We start from the raw sequence: 16,421 nt of genomic DNA on the forward strand, positions 1-16,421 counted from the left end.
CTATCGGGTCTTCTGGACCGTGGAGGGCGTGCGGTGTCATGCTTGTAAGGAGGCGGGGCACGTGAGGAAGAACTGCCCCGCCTCCAAGGCCACGAGCCCCACCCAAGCGGCCACGGCTGGCACCGCCCCTCCTCCCCCCGCCACCACTCCATCTCCCTCCCCGCAAGGGGAAGCGACGCCGGCGGCCACTGCCATCTCGGCTGCCGGTGAGGCGGGGGGAGAGCCCCCGCGCCGTAAGAAGGCGCGGAGGAAGACCCGCAACCTGGAGGCGGCCTCTGAAATGCCCCAAAACCCCCAAACACCTGCAAGCACCGGCTCGGGGGAAAAGACATCATCCGGCCCCGGCGTCGTGTCTGCGTGTGCTCCCGGGCCCGAGGGTGCTAAGGCGCCGAGTGCTGGGCCCGGCGTCGTCCCTGCGCGTGGTCCCGGGGCCGGCGGGGAAAAGACGCGGGACCCCGAGCCGGGGAATCTAACACCCAAAACCCAGAGGGTGGAGTGTCCGGGAGGGCTGGACAAGGAGGAGGGGGCCTCGGAAATGGAGGTCTCCCTAGCCCCTAGCCTGACCCGGAAGAGACGTCACGCTTCGGAGGAGGAGGTGGGTGATGCCCAAACTGAAGAAGTTGGGTGTGTCCCTTCCCCCGATGAAGAGGTGGTGGCGTTTCCACCAAGTAAAATCTCGCCCTGTCCTCTGGGGGAACTCAAAACCCCTGCACCGACTCCCACCACTGTTACCCCCATCAACCTGCTGCAGTCCCCTGAACAGGGCCCCTCAGGGGTCACTGAAGGCACCTCCCTTGAGGTGGTGCCCGACTCAGGAACCCTCGATACCCCCGAGGTACCTTCTGGCTCGTCGGGGGACTGTAGCTTTCAAAATTTAAAAAATGTTAACGGGTCATTGGGTGGCGGCGAAAAGGAAGGCCTTCCCGCTCCCTCCCAAACCTTAGCACCGGGCGTCATAGTTTTGGGTCAGGAGCTTGTCCTGAGCTCCCCGGACGACCCGGTGCCGGGAGGAGAGCGGGCATCAGAACTGCCGCTGCCCTCTGACCCAAAACCTTTAGAGGAGACCAGAGAGGACTCCTCTGGCCTTGATCCTGGGGGTGGGATCGAGGTACAGGTGGGGCCAGCTGGCAGCTCCGAATCAGCCCCCGTACTCAATGCGGGGGAGGGGTCGGAAGCTGGAGGCGACGACCCGGAGGAGGACGGGGTGTCCGTGGAGATAACGCTGAGTCGCTCTCAAGCGAGGCGGTGGATCCCCTGGTGCCCTCCACTGACTCCCCCCTCATCCCCCCAAGGGAACTCCGGGACTTTTTGGCGAGTCATCGCGGTCGCCGAGACAGGGTTCAGTTGGCCTTGGACCGGTGGCATTCTTTTCCGCTGGTGTTCTGGTCGACTCGCGAGGCTCTCAAGTCTCCTGAGTTGGATAGGAACGCGCGGCGGAGGGTCCAAACGTTTCTCGCTGGGCTCCTGAAGGAGAGGAAGGAATAAAAAGTCCTCTTCTTTTTAATGACTTAAGGTGAAGGTTTGATGTACCTTTGACAATGAAGACGACTATAGCCAGCCTCAACATCCGCGGCAGCAGGGGCGCACAGCGCAGGTTCCAGAACTTCTCGGTCCTCAGGGACGGGAAGTATGCGTTGTGCTTCCTGCAAGAAACCCATACCGTTCCGGGAGACGAAACCACGTGGCTCCTTGAGTGGCGAGGGGGGCTCTACATGAGTCACCTAGCCTCCAATTCGGGCGGGGTGGCTATCTTGTTGGCCCCGCATTTTCAGCCGGAGATCTTGGGGGTCAAGGAGCCGGTGCCAGGCTGGTTGCTGCACCTGACTGTGCGTCTGGGGGGGGGCCGTGCTTCACTTTGTGAATGTGTATGCTCCCCTGGGCACGCAGCAGCAAGCGAGCTTCTTTGAAGAAGTGTCCACTCATCTCGGCTCCATCGACGCTGGCGAGTGCATCGTCCTCGGGGGGGATTTCAATTGCACCCTCGGGGTCCGGGACCGTCACGGTACCCCGCACTGCACGCGAGGTGTGAGTAAGTTGCGGGACCTGGTCAGGTCCTTCGACTTAGTGGACGTCTGGCGAACTCTCCATCCTGACTCCAGCGTGTTCACCTTTGTGTCACCTGGAGTCGGAGCGTCCAGACTCGACCGCCTTTACATTTCGAAGGCGTACGTGTCCTGCGTTCCGGCTGCTTCTATACAGCAGGTTCCGTGCACGGACCACTGTCTGGTGTGGGCGGAGCTCACTTTGTTCTGCGCTCGGACGGGGTACGCGTACTGGCATTTTAATAACCTGTTGTTGGAAGACCAGCGGTTCCTGGACTCGTTCAGTCGCTTCTGGGCCGGCTGGAGAAGGAAGCGGGGAGGCTTCCCCTCCTTGAGGCTATGGTGGGACGTGGGCAAGACTCACGTCCGAGTTTTCTGTCAAGAGTACGCGAAGGGGTCGACAAAGAGACGCAAATCCAGGGTTGAGGAGTTGGAGAAGGAGGTGCTCGAGCTGGAGGCACGTCTCCATCAGCCCGACGCGGACCCGGCCCTGCGGTCGGTGTACGATGAGAAGAAGGGCGCGCTGCGGGGCCTGCAACTGGTCAGGTCACGGGGCGCGTTCGTGAGGTCGCGGATCCGGTTCCTCAAGGAGATGGACCACGGCTCCCCCTTCTTCTACTCGCTGGAAAAAAGGCACGGGATCCGTAAGCAGCTCTTTACGCTGCTGGCCGACGACGGATCCCTTGTCTCGGATCCGGAGGGCATCAGGACCATTGCCCGAGATTACTACACTGACCTGTTCTCTTCGGATCCGTCCAGTGAGGAAGCTTGCAGAGTTTTGTGGGAGGACCTGCAGCAGGTCGGCCCGGAGTGCGCGGGAAAGCTCGACTCCCCTATAAGTCTGGGGGAGCTGACCGGCGCACTCGACGGTCTTTCTAGGGGCAAAACCCCGGGACTAGACGGGCTGACCGTGGAGTTCTTCAGGGCGTTCTGGGACGTTTTGGGGGGCGACTTCGCGGGAGTCCTGGGGGAGAGCATTGCTACCGGGGAGATGCTCCTTTCGTGGCGCAGGGTCGTGATTGCCCTGCTGCCGAAGAAGGGGGATCTCCGCCTTCTTAAAAACTGGCGCCCGGTCTCCCTCCTCAGCATGGACTACAAAATCTTCGCCCGAGCCATGTCTTCTCGGCTCGGCACCGTGCTGGACCACATGATCCACCCTGACCAGTCCTACACCGTCCCGGACCGAACCATTTATGATAACATCCATCTGGTCCGGGACATCATCCACCATTCCCAGAGGGCTGGTCTGTCGAGCGCCTTCCTGTCTCTCGATCAGGAGTAGGCGTTCAACAGGGTGGATCACGAATACTTACTCGGAACTCTGCGAGCTTTCGGGTTCGGGACGCATTTTGTCGCCTGGATCCGACTTCTGTACACCGCCGCGGAGTGTCTAGTGAAGGTTAACGGGTCCCTGACGGCGCCCCTTCGCTTTGGGAGAGGGGTACGTCAGGGCTGCCCCCTGTCTGGCCAGTTGTATTCTATTTGTGTGGAGCCTTTCCTGCGCCTCTTGCGGAGGAGGTTGTCGGGATTGGTTCTGCGCGGGCCGCTGCTCAGGAATCCGCCCCTCCGTCCTTTTCAGTGGTTGGCGGAGAGGAGGGCTGTGGCCGCAGGGGTGACCAGGATCGGGGACGTGCTGGGTGGCGGAGGACTGGGCTGGATGCTCCCACAGGAGTTGGCGCGACGCGCATCTGTGAGTGTCCAGGTCGCAGCCGATGCCATCCAAGACCTGAGAACGGTCGTGCTCGGACCCGACGTTATTTTGGGTCTTGAGGTGGCCCAGGTGCGCGGTGGTCTTCCGTCTGAGCGTTCCCCTGTTCGGACGGAATTCCACATTGGCCCCAAGCCCCGAACCCTCCCTCGGGTGCTGATGCCCCGCAATATGAGCCGCCTCAGGGACATGCCCTCTGTGCCTTTTGGCACGGCAAAGAGGGGCTTTTTGTACGGACTGCTGCTGCACACCTTCCATTTTCTCGCCCTTGTCCGTCGACCGGACACGCCCTGGCGTGCCTTGTTGCCATCCGGCGATGGAGGCCCCCGATGGGAGGCCCTCTACAGAGGTGTCCTCCCCCTTTCTATCGGGGACCTGGGTTGGAGGGTGTTGCATGCAGCAGTCCCTTATAATAAGAGGATGCATAGGTTCACGGACTCTCAGGACACGTGCCCTTTTTGCGGTCTTGTGGAGTCCGTGGACCATGTATACGTAGGGTGTTGTAGGCTGCACTCCCTTTTTAGTTATTTGAAAAACCTTGTATTGATGTTTTGTTTGCACTTCAGCCCCACGCTCCTGATCTATGGGCACCCAGTGCGGAAGGGGGTCGGGAAGGAGGAGGACCTCCTCGTGAACCTGCTCCTGGGCCTGGCCAAGTTGGCCATTAACAGGTCCAGGCAGCGGGCGATCGACGGGGGAGTCCCGCCCGATTGTTTGTCCCTCTTCCGCGGCTACGTTCGCTGCCGGATGTCCCTGGAGAAGGAGCACGCGGTGTCTGCTGGCACTCTCGAGGCCTTCCGTGCTCGGTGGGCACCGCGGGGACTGGGGTGTTTTGTTGACCCCTTTAATCACATTTTGATTTAAAGTTTGTAAGTTTCCTTTAAACTTTTTTCTTGGTTTTACAGCTGACCTGAATTAGGGGCTGTGCCTGATTTATCTCAATTTTGTTGATTTGGTTTTCATTTAAAAGATTATCAAGAGCTCAAATCTCACAATGGCAAACTATGAAACAATGTCACTTCACCTGAAACAGATGGAAATGTGTTTATACTCAAAAGAGTTACACCTGGTGGAGCTGCACTGATGCTGTTATTAGGAAGGGAGTTCCCAGATTTTCGGGCGCTAAGGCGCCAAGTGCTGGACCTGGCGTCATCCCTGTGCGTGCTCCCGGGGCCGGCGGGGAAAAGACGCGGGACCCCGAGCCAGGGAAACAAACATTGAAAACCCAGAGGGTGGAGTGTCCGGAAGGGCTGGACAAGGAGGAGGGGGCCTCGGAAATGGATGTCTCCCTAGCCCCCAGCCTGACCCAGAAGAGACGTCACACTTCGGAGGTGGAAGTGGGTGATGCCCAAACTGAAGAAGTTGGGCGTGTCCCTTCCCCTGATGAAGAGGTGGTGGCGTCTCCACCCAGTAAAACCTAGCCCTGCCCTCTGGGGGAACCTGAAACCCCTACCCCTACCACTGTTCCCCCTACCAGTCTGCTGCAGTCCCCTGAACAGGGCCCCTTGGGGGTCACTGAGGGCACCTCCCTTGTGGTGGTGTCCGACTCCAGGGCACTTAACACCCCCAAGGTCCCTTCTGGCTCATTGGGGGACTGCAGATTTGAAATTTTTAAAAATATAAATGGGTCATTGGGTGGCGGCGAAAAGGAGGGCCTTCCCGCTCCCTCCGAAACGTTGACACCGGGCGTCCTATGTTTAGGTCAGGAGCTTGTCCTGAGCTCCCCGGACGACCCGGTGCCGGGAGGAGAGCGGGCATCAGAACTGCCGCTGCCCTCTGGCCCAAAAAGTTTAGAGGAGACCAGAGGGGACTCCTCTGGCCTTGATCCTGGGGGTGGGATCGAGGCACAGATAGAGCCAGCTGGCAGCTCCGAATCAGCCACCATACTCAATGCGGGGGAGGGGTCGGAAGCTGGAGGCGACGACCCGGAGGAAGACGGGGTGTCCTTGGTGAGCGTTGGGGATTACGCGGAGTCGCTCTCAAGCGAGGCGGTGGATCCCCTGGTGCCCTCCACTGACTCCCCCCTCATCCCCCCAAGGGAACTCCGGGACTTTTTGTCGGGCACCGCGGTCGCCGAGACAGGGTTCAGTTGGCCTTGGACCGGTGGCATTCGTTTCCGCTGGTGTTCTGGTCCACTCGCGAGGCTCTCAAGTCTCCTGAGTTGGATAGGAATGCGCGGCGGAGGGTCCAAACGTTTCTCGCTGGGCTCCTGAAGGAGAGGAAGGACTAAAAAGTCCTCTTCTTTTTAATGACTTAAGGTGAAGGTTTGATGTACCTTTGACAATGAAGACGACTATAGCCAGCCTCAACATCCGTGGCAGCAGGGGCGCACAGCGCAGGTTCCAGAACTTCTCGGTCCTCAGGGACGGGAAGTATGCGTTGTGCTTCCTGCAAGAAACCCATACCGTTCCGGGAGACGAAGCCACGTGGCTCCTGGAGTGGCGAGGGGGGCTCTACATGAGTCACCTAGCCTCCAATTCGGGCGGGGTGGCTATCTTGTTGGCCCCACATTTTCAGCCGGAGATCTTGAGGGTCAAGGAGCCGGTGCCAGGCCGGTTGCTGCACCTGACTGTGCGTCTGGGGGGGGGCCGTGCTTCACTTTGTGAATGTGTACGCTCCCCTGGGCACGCAGCAGCAAGCGAGCTTCTTTGAAGAAGTGTCCACTCATCTCGGCTCCATCGACGCTGGCGAGTGCATCGTCCTCGGGGGGGATTTCAATTGCACCCTCGGGGTCCGGGACCGTCACGGTACCCCGCACTGCACGCGAGGTGGGAGTAAGTTGCGGGACCTGGTCTTAGTGGACGTCTGGCGAAATCTCCATCCTGACTCCAGCGTGTTCACCTTTGTGTCACCTGGAGTCGGAGCGTCCAGACTCGACCGCCTTTACTTTTCAAAGGCGTACGTGTCCTGCGTTCCGGCTGCTTCTATACAGCAGGTTCCGTGCACGGACCACCGTCTGGTGTGGGCGGAGCTCACTTCGTTCTGCGCTCGGACGGGGTCCGCATACTGGCATTTTAATAACCTGTTGTTGGAAGACCAGCGGTTCCTGGACTTGTTCCGTCGCTTCTGGGCCGGCTGGAGAAGGAAGCGGGGAGGCTTCCCCTCCTTGAGGCTATGGTGGGACGTAGGCAAGACTCACGTCCGAGTTTTCTGTCAAGAGTACGCGAAGGGGTCGACAAAGAGACGCAAATCCAGGGTTGAGGAGTTGGAGAAGGAGGTGCTCGAGCTGGAGGCACGTCTCCAACAGCCCGACGCGGACCCGGCCCTGCGGTCGGTGTACGATGAGAAGAAGGGCGCGCTGCGGGGCCTGCAACTGGTCAGGTCACGGGGCGCGTTCGTGAGGTCGCGGATCCGGTTACTCAAGGAGATGGACCGCAGCTCCCCCTTCTACTCGCTGGAAAAAAGGCACGGGGTCCGTAAGCAGCTCTTTACACTGCTGGCCGACGACGGATCCCTTGTCTCGGATCCGGAGGGCATTAGGGCCATCGCCCGAGATTACTACACTGCCCTGTTCTCTCCGGATCCATCCAGTGAGGAAGCTTGCAGAGTTTTGTGGGAGGACCTGCCGCAGGTCGGCCCGGAGTGCACCGGAAAGCTCGACTCCCCTATAAGTCTGGGGGAGCTGACCGGCACACTCGACGGTCTTTCTAGGGGCAAAACCCCGGGAATAGACGGGCTGACCGTGGAGTTCTTCAGGGCATTCTGGGACGTCTTGGGGAGCGACTTTGCGGGGGTCCTGGGGGAGAGCATTGCTACCGGGGAGATGCCCCTTTCGTGGCGCAGGGCCGTGATTGCCCTGCTGCCGAAGAAGGGGGATCTCCGCCTTCTTAAAAACTGGCGCCCGGTCTCCCTCCTCAGCACGGACTACAAAATCTTCGCCCGAGCCATGTCTTCTCGGCTCGGCACCATGCTGGACCACATGATCCACCCTGACCAGTCCTACACCGTCCCGGACCGAACCATTTATGATAACATCCATCTGGTCCGGGACATCATCCACCATTCCCAGAGGGCTGGTCTGTCGAGCGCCTTCCTGTCTCTCGATCAGGAGAAGGCGTTCAACAGGGTGGATCACGAATACTTACTCGGAACTCTAGGAGCTTTCGGGTTCGGGATGCATTTTGTCGCCCGGATCCGACTTCTGTACACCGCCGCGGAGTGTCTAGTGAAGGTTAACAGGTCCCTGACGGTGCCCCTTCGCTTTGGGAGAGGGATACGTCAGGGCTGCCCCCTGTCTGGCCAGTTGTATTCTATTTGCGTGGAGCCTTTCCTGCGCCTCTTGTGGAGGAGGTTGTCGGGATTGGTTCTGCACGGGCCGGGCATCGGGGTGGTCCTTTCGGCTTACGCCGATGACGTGCTCCTTATGTTTAGTGACCCGGCTGACCTGCGGAGGATGCGCGAGTGCCAGGAGGTCTACTCTGCCGCTTCTTCTGCCAGGATCAACTGGGGTAAATGTTCTGGACTCCTGGTCGGTCAGTGGCAGATGGATCCCCTACCCGAGGAGCTCAGGCCTTTCACCTGGAGCAGGACCAGCCTCCTCTACCTGGGAGTCTATCTCTGCCCCGCTGAGGAATCCTGGCTGGCAAACTGGCAGGAACTGGAGACGAAAGTCACTACTCGCCTGCGGCGCTGGACAGGACTGATCCGAGTGCTATCTTACCGAGGTCGAGTTCTGGTCATAAACCAGCTGATCGCCGCCATGTTGTGGTATCGGCTGGTCACTTTGACCCCTCCCCCGGACTTTGTCACAAGAATCCAGAGATTGTTAGTCGACTTCTTCTGGGACAAAAGATTGCACTGGGTCGCTGCCGAGGTTCTGAGTCTCCCGCTTAGGGAGGGTGGTCAGGCGCTGGTGTGCCTACGCACACAGGTGGCGACTTTCCGCCTTCAGACCCTGCAGCGATACCTCTACGTCGAGCCTCCTCCTAGACGATGTGCCCTGATGACATATTTCTTCCGTCAGGTGCACAGCCTGAATTATGACATGCAGCTCCTGTTTATAGAACAGAGGGGCCTCGGTGGCTCCTTGCAGGCATTGCCCGTCTTTTACCAGGACCTGATCAAAGTCTGGAATATGGTCACCTCGCGACGCAGCTCTCCCCCGTCAGGAGTAGCGGCTATCGTCAGAGAACCGCTGCTCAGGAATTCGCCCCTCCGTCCCTTTCAGTGGTTGGCGGAGAGGAGGGCTGTGGCCGCAGGGGTGACTAAGATCAGGGACGTGCTGGGTGGCGGAGGACTAGGCTGGATGCTCCCGCAGGAGTTGGCGCATCGCGCGTCTGTGAGTGTCCAGGTCGCAGCCGATGACATCCAAGACCTGAGAACGGTCGTGCTCGGACCCGATGTAATTTTAGGTCTTGAGGTGGCCCAGGTGCGTGGTGGTCTTCCGTCTGAGCATTCCCCTGTTCGGACAGAATTCCACATTGGCCCCAAGCCCCGAACCCTCCCTCGGGTGCTGGTGCCCCGCAATATGAGCCGCCTCGGGGACGTGCCCTCTGTCCCTTTTGGCACAGTAAAGAGCTTTTTGTACGGACTGCTGCTGCACACCTTCCATTTTCTTGCCTTGTCCGCCGCCCGGACACGCCTTGGCGTGCCTTGTTGCCGTTCAGCGGTGGAGGCCCCCAATGGGAGGCCCTCTATGGAGGTATCCTCCCCCTTTCTATCGGGGACCTGGGTTGGAGGGTGTTGCATGCAGCAGTCCCCTATAATAGGAGAATGCATAGGTTCACGGACTCTCAGGACACATGCCCTTTTTGCGGTCTTGTGGAGTCCATGGACCATGCATATATAGGGTGTGGTAGGCTGCACTCCCTTTTTAGTTATTTGAAAAACCTTTTATTGATGTTTTGTTTGCACTTCAGCCCCACGCTCCTGATCTATGGGCACCCAGTGCGGAAGGGGGTCGGGAAGGAGGAGGACCTCCTCGTGAACCTGCTCCTGGGCCTGGCCAAGTTGGCCATTAACAGGTCCAGGCAGCGGGCGATCGACGGGGGAGTCCCGCACGATTGTTTTATCCCTCTTCCGTGGCTACGTTCGCGACCGGATGTCCCTAGAGAGGGAGCACGCGGTGCCTGCTGGCACTCTCGAGGCCTTCCGTGCCCGGTGGGCACCGCGGGGACTGGGGTGTTTTGTTGACCCCTTTAATCACACTTTGATTTAAAGCTTGTAAGTTTCCTTTAAACTTTGTTCTTGGTTTTACAGCTGACCTGAATTAGGGGCTGTGCCTGATTTATCCCAATTTTGTTAATTTGGTTTTATTGGTTTTAACTCAAAAGAGTTACATCCTCTTAATGGGCTTGGCCTAAATAGCCAAGTGGTTATGGTACTGGGTTTATAACCCCAAGCTCAAGAGTTCAAATCTCACAATGGCAAACTATGAAACAATGTAACTTTGCTTGGCCTAAAATAGCCCAGTGGTTATGGCGCTGGGCTTGCAACCTCAAGATCAAGAGTTCAAATCTCACAATGGCAAACTATGAAACAATGTAACTTCAACTGAAACAGATGGAAACGGGTTTGTACTCAAAAGAGTTACATCCTCTTAATGGGCTTGGCCTAAATAACCAAGTGGTTATGGTACTGGGCTTGTAACCCCAAGCTCAAGAGTTCAAATCTCACAATGGCAAACTATGAAACAATGTAACTTCAACTGAAACAGATGGAAACGGGTTTGTACTCACAAGAGTTACATCCTCTTAACAGGCTTGGCCTAAATAACCAAGTGGTTATGGTATTGGGTTTGTAACCCCACGATCAAGAGTTCAAATCTCACAATGGCAAACTATGAAACAATGTAACTTCATCTGCATAGGAACAGATGGAAACATGTTTGTACTCGAAAGAGTTACATCCTCTTAACGGACTTGGCCTAAATAGCCAAGTGGTTATGGTACTGTGCTTGTAACCCCAAGATCAAGAGTTCAAATCTCACAATGGCAAACTATGAAACAATGTAACTTCATCTGAAACAGATGGAAACAGGTTTGTACTCGAAAGAGTTACAGCTGCTTGGCCTAAATAGCCAAGTGGTTATGGTACTGGGTTTGGAACCCCAAGATCAAGAGTTCAAATCTCACAATGGCAAACTATGAAACAATGTAACTTCATCTGAAACAGATGGAAACAGGTTTACTCAAAAGAGTATCAAGAGTTCAAATCTCACAATGGCAACTATGAAACAATGTAACTTCATCTGAATAGGGATAGATGGAAATGTGTTTGTACTCAAGAGTTACATCCTCTTAACCTTTTGTTAATTTAGTTTAATTGTTTAACTCCAAAAAGAGTTACATCCTCTTAACGTTTTGTTAATTTAGTTTAATTGTTTAACTCCAAAAAGAGTTACATCCTCTTAACCTTCCTAAACCTGCTGCTACATCTTGGTGCTCCCCAGACGTCCACAGTGGAGGGGAAGGCAACCTGCTGACTGCTATGCTCTGTCTGTAATGACCTTGATGAGCATCTACTGGAGGGCTCCGGCCTGCTTTGGGGGGTTGCTGCTGTGAGGCAGTGGCACCCTCCTTGAGCTGCGGAGCTGGATTTGCTGGGGTCATGGTGAGAGGGGATTCGGATGGGCTGAACACTCCCAGGATCACCTGGGTGGATGGCCCCGGGGTGTGAACCTGCTGATTCTCCTCCCTTTGGGTGCCCAAGGGCCCCTGGCTGACTCTTTGAGGAGAAGGGATAGCTGGAGTGAGATCGAGCTGTCCATCACCCTTCTCATGTACACACTGTTGGAGGCCAAATATGGCATCAGTGATGGAGTTCAGTCAGTGTGATGTGCTCTCCAGATTGTGATCCCGAGGCTTCTCTAAAGCTAGGTCCCACCGAGGTATATCTCTCAACACTGGTGGAGGGTTTGGGGGAGTGCTTTGACAGGACTTCAAGGAGGGTGCTTCCAGATTCCTCTTCAGAGGTTTCTAATGGGCTTGTTTGGAGGCCCTTGGTTGTGGACTCCGTCGGCTGTTTGGCAGATGTGCCTTGAAAGCAAGGAGAGATAATTAGTGCTTGGCAGTGGCCTGTGAAACAGGACATATCACCCACAGCATGGCTTTCTGACCGATGTTGCACTGCTAGATCCTCACCTGGTAGAGCATCGCCGACCTCACCACGAGCACAGGTATGGCCCAGATCCTCACCAGCCAGCTGGATGGCTCTGTTTTCAAATTCCGAGAGGACCTTGATTTCAGGCATTCCTCCTCCCAGTAAGCGACCTCTCCCTCTTGTTTGTTTCCAGCTTGCCCTGCATAAATAGAGATGGAGAGAGCGTAAGCAGGACGCCTGCCAGACCAGATGATAAGTACGCCTGGCCTTTGTAGGTGGTGAATGTTCCCGTGGACGGGATGAGGTCAATGAAGGTGTGTGTGAGAGAGTGAAGGGTACTGTCCCCTGAACTGGCAGCAAGTGAGATCACTATGGATGAGTGATGGGGTTGTGAGATTGTGAGTTGAGAGTGATGAGGAGAGTGAGTTACCCTGGTGGAATGGAGGAGATCATTCATCCTCTTGCGGCACCGGGTGGCTATCTTGCAGGGCATTGGTGCTGACCACCACTGCCATTGCCTCCCAAGCTAGGTTAGTGAGGTTGCTGCCCATCTTGCGGCCAGAGCAGGGGCAGAGGATATCACAGCAAGATCCACTGCGTCCAAAAGGCGCTCGAGGGACGTATAATTGAACCTGGGGGCTGCAGTCTTTTTGCCTTTCAGGGCCATGTCTTCTGTGCAGCAGTCATGGGCTGGAAGCACTGAGAGGTGTGCACATGACTGGACTTTAAATATGGCGCCCAGCGTGATGAAGCGGCGAGGTGATGGCGTGGCAGGCGAATGAGAGCCCATCCGCCCTGGAAACTGTGTGTTTCCTGCGAATGCATAATTAATGCAGTGGTTTGGGATAATACATTATGAAAAGCCGCCATTGTGGCTGGCGGGTAAACCACCCACTACCTCACTTAGTGCAAATCTGGGAAGATTCCACCCAGAGTTTCTGTGAGACCCGTTGACTCACAGTGTAATAGATGCCTGGGGGAGTGGGGTTGATGAGAAATTCATAGCATCTGCTTTGGCTGGTATCTGCCACTTGACCCTGGAGTGTGGTGTGTCTGACTACAGGTCGCCTATTGGTTTGCATGGACTATATACTTAATGTGAACATTAGAGTATAAGATGGATTTTGTAACTTGTGTTGTCCTTATGCCTTGGTGGGCATGCACGATCAGCGGGACCGGGACCAGTTGGGAAAAGAACCACTGACCACGATCGGCCCCCGATCGTGATTTCACACTGGCTGGCCAGTTAAAGGTAAGCTAGCATGAAATGCATGCTGAAAAGCTCAGCACTGCCGAGGTGGTTGCAGGAAGAGGGCGGGCGATGACATCACTGCGGGTGAGCACTTCGAGAGAGTTCCCTGAAGGCAGACAGCTGCCTCAGGGAACTGCAGACCTTCAAATGACTAAATGAAGGTTTAAAAAGCTGCCAAAAAATGCCTGTGCAGCACAATCAAGCACCTGAAAATATACCTAATAAAAATGATTCTGCAGATATTTATTTTTATTTTATTTCATAATGGAGATTTCATCCCACCCTTGGATGAGTTTTGATGGAAAATGCAAAGTCCGCCTGGCTGATAAGGTGGGACAGGCCACGAAAAATCGGAGACAGTTGCAACATTAATGGGCTTCATTGCCTTCTTAATCATTGGCTGGCGTGCTTCTGACTTTTGTGTGTGCCTGCCGAGTGAAATATGACGCAAGTGCGCAATGACATTAGGATGCTTGCCCAACGTCATTTTGCGCAATTTTATGCCCGATCGGGCCAGGCACATTCCTGCCCACAGGACATAAAATTCTGCCCTACATGTTTTTAGCAAAACGTTTGACAATGTCCCGCATAGCAGACTGGTCAGAAAATTAAACATCCATGGGATCCTAAGGCAAGTGACAAGTTGAATCCAAAATTGGTCCAGTGACAGGAAGCGAAAGGTTATGGTCAACAGTTGTTTTTGTAACTGGAAGGCTGTTTCCAGTGGGGTTCTGCAGCACTCAGTGTTTGGTCCCTTGCTGTTTATAGCATATATCAATGATGGGCAACCTAGGCTAGTGAGTGGCGCTGCGTGAGTGGCGCTCCTTCATCTCAGTGGACCATAAGATGTTGGAGCAGAAGTTGGCCATTCGGGCCATCGAGTCTGCTCCGATATTCAGTGAGATTATGGCTGATCTAATAATCCTCCACTCCACTTTTCTGCCTTTTCCCCATTACCCTTGACTCTCTTACTGATTAAAAATCTCTCCATCTCAGCCTTGAATATACTTAACGACACAGCCTCTACAGCCCTCTGCGGTAAAGAATTCCACAGATTCACTACTCTCAGAAGAAATTCTTCTTCATCTCTGCCTTAAATGGGCGATCCCTTACTCTGAGATTATGTCTTCTGGTCCTAGACTTACCAAGAAGGGGAAACAACCTGTCAAACTCCCTAAGAATCCAGCCCCCACCCATATCTCTTTCTCAGGTACATCGATGACTGCTTCGGTGCTGCTTCATGCTCTCGTCTGGACCTGGGAAAATTTATTAATTTCGCTTCCAATTTCCACACCTCCATCATTTTCACATGATCCATCTCTGACACTTCACTTCCCTTCTTTGACCTCTCTGTCTCAATTTCTGGTGATAGACTGTCCACCAATATTCATTACAAGCCTACCAACTCCCACAGCTACCTCGACTACAACGCCTCACACCCTGCTTCTTGTAAAGACTCCATCCCATTCTCTCAATTCCTCCGTTGCATCTGTTCTGATGATGCCCCTTGCAAAAACAGTTCCTCTGACATGTCTTCCTTCTTCCTTAATGGAGGTTTTCCACCCATGATGGTTGACAGACCCTCAACTGTGTCCGGCCCATCTCACGCACATCCGCCCTCACACCCTCCTCTCCCTCCCAGAACCATGATAGGGTCCCCCTTGTCCTCACTTATCACCCCACCAGCCTCCGCATTCAATGGATTATCCTCCACCATTTCCGCCAACTCTAGCATGATGCCACCACCAAACACATCTTCCCTTCACCCCCCACTGGTGGCATTCTGCAGAGATCATTCCCTCTGGGACATCTTGGTCCACTCCTCCATCACCCCCTACACCTCAATCCCCTCCCACGGCACCTTCCCATGCAACCGCAGAAGGTGTAACACCTGCCCCTTTACTTCCCCGCTCCTCACTGTCCAAGGGCCCAAACACTCTTTTCAAGTGAAGCAGCACTTCACTTGCATTTCCTTCAATTTAGTCTACTGCATTCACTGCTCCCAATGCGGTTTCCTCTACATTGGAGAGACCAAACGCAGACTGGGTGACCGCTTTGTGGAACACCTTCAGTCTGTCCACAAGCATGACTCAGACCTCCCTGTCGCTTGCCATTTCAACACACCACCCTGCTTTCATGCCCACATGTCCATCCTTGGCCTGCTGCAATGTTCCAGTGAAGCTCAATGCAAACTGGAGGAACAGCACCTCATCTTCTGACTAGGCACTTTACAGCCTTCCGGACTGAATATTGAGTTCAACAATTTTAGGTCATGAACTCTCTCCTCCATCCCCATCCTCTTTCCGATCCCCCTTTTTTCCAATAATTTACATAGATTTTTCTTTTCCCACCTATTTCCATTATTTTTACATGTATTTCCATCCATTGTTTTATCTCTATCTTTTAGCCTATTTCGATCCCTTCCCCCCACCCCACCCCCACTAGGGCTATCTGTACCTTGCTCGTCCTGCTTTCTACCCTTAATGTCACCTATTACACATTCCTTAGATAATATCACCACCTTCAACACCTCTTTGTCCTTTTGTCTATGACATCTTTTGGCAATCTCCACTTATCACTGGCCGTCTATCCAGCTCTACTTATCCCACCTCCCCCTTAAACCAGTTTATATTTCACCTCTCTTCTATTTTTCCTTAATTCTGTTGAAGAGTCATACGGACTCAAAATGTTAACTGTGTTCCTCTCCGCAGATGCTGTCAGACCTGCTGAGTTTTTCCAGGTATTTTTATTTTTGTTTCCCTAAGGATCTTATATGTTTCAATAAGGTTGCCTCTTATTCTTCTAAACTCCAACAAGTACAGGCCCAAACTACTCAATCTCTCCTCATAAGAAAATCCCTCCATTCCCGGAATCAACCTAATGAACCTTCTCTGGACTGCCTCCAATGCCAGTATATCTTTCCTTAGATAAGGGGATCAAAATTGTTCACAGTATTCTAGGTTTGGTCTAACTAGTGCCTTGTATAATTTTAGCAAGACTTCCCTATTTTTATAAAAGCAAAATCCTGCGGATGCTGGAAATCTGAAACAAAAACAAAAATTGCTGGAAAAACTCAACAGATCTGACAGCATCTGTCTTCCTTTCCACAGATGCTGTCAGACCTGCTGAGTTTTTCCAGCAATTTTTGTTTTTGTTCCCTATTTTTATACTCCATTCCCTTCAAAATAAAGGCCAGCATTCCATTTGCCCTCCCTATTACCTATTGAACTTGTATGGTAGCAAGGGCTGCAAGATTGAAATCAGAAATTGTGAACTAACCATGACCCCATGAATAAGATTAAATACATTTAATACATACCAAATATTTCATAATGAGATATAGAAAATGCTTAATCATTCATATATTAATAGAACTGTT

This window comes from Carcharodon carcharias, chromosome 1, assembly GCF_017639515.1.
Source record: "Carcharodon carcharias isolate sCarCar2 chromosome 1, sCarCar2.pri, whole genome shotgun sequence".
Classification (NCBI taxonomy): Eukaryota; Metazoa; Chordata; class Chondrichthyes; order Lamniformes; family Lamnidae; genus Carcharodon; species Carcharodon carcharias.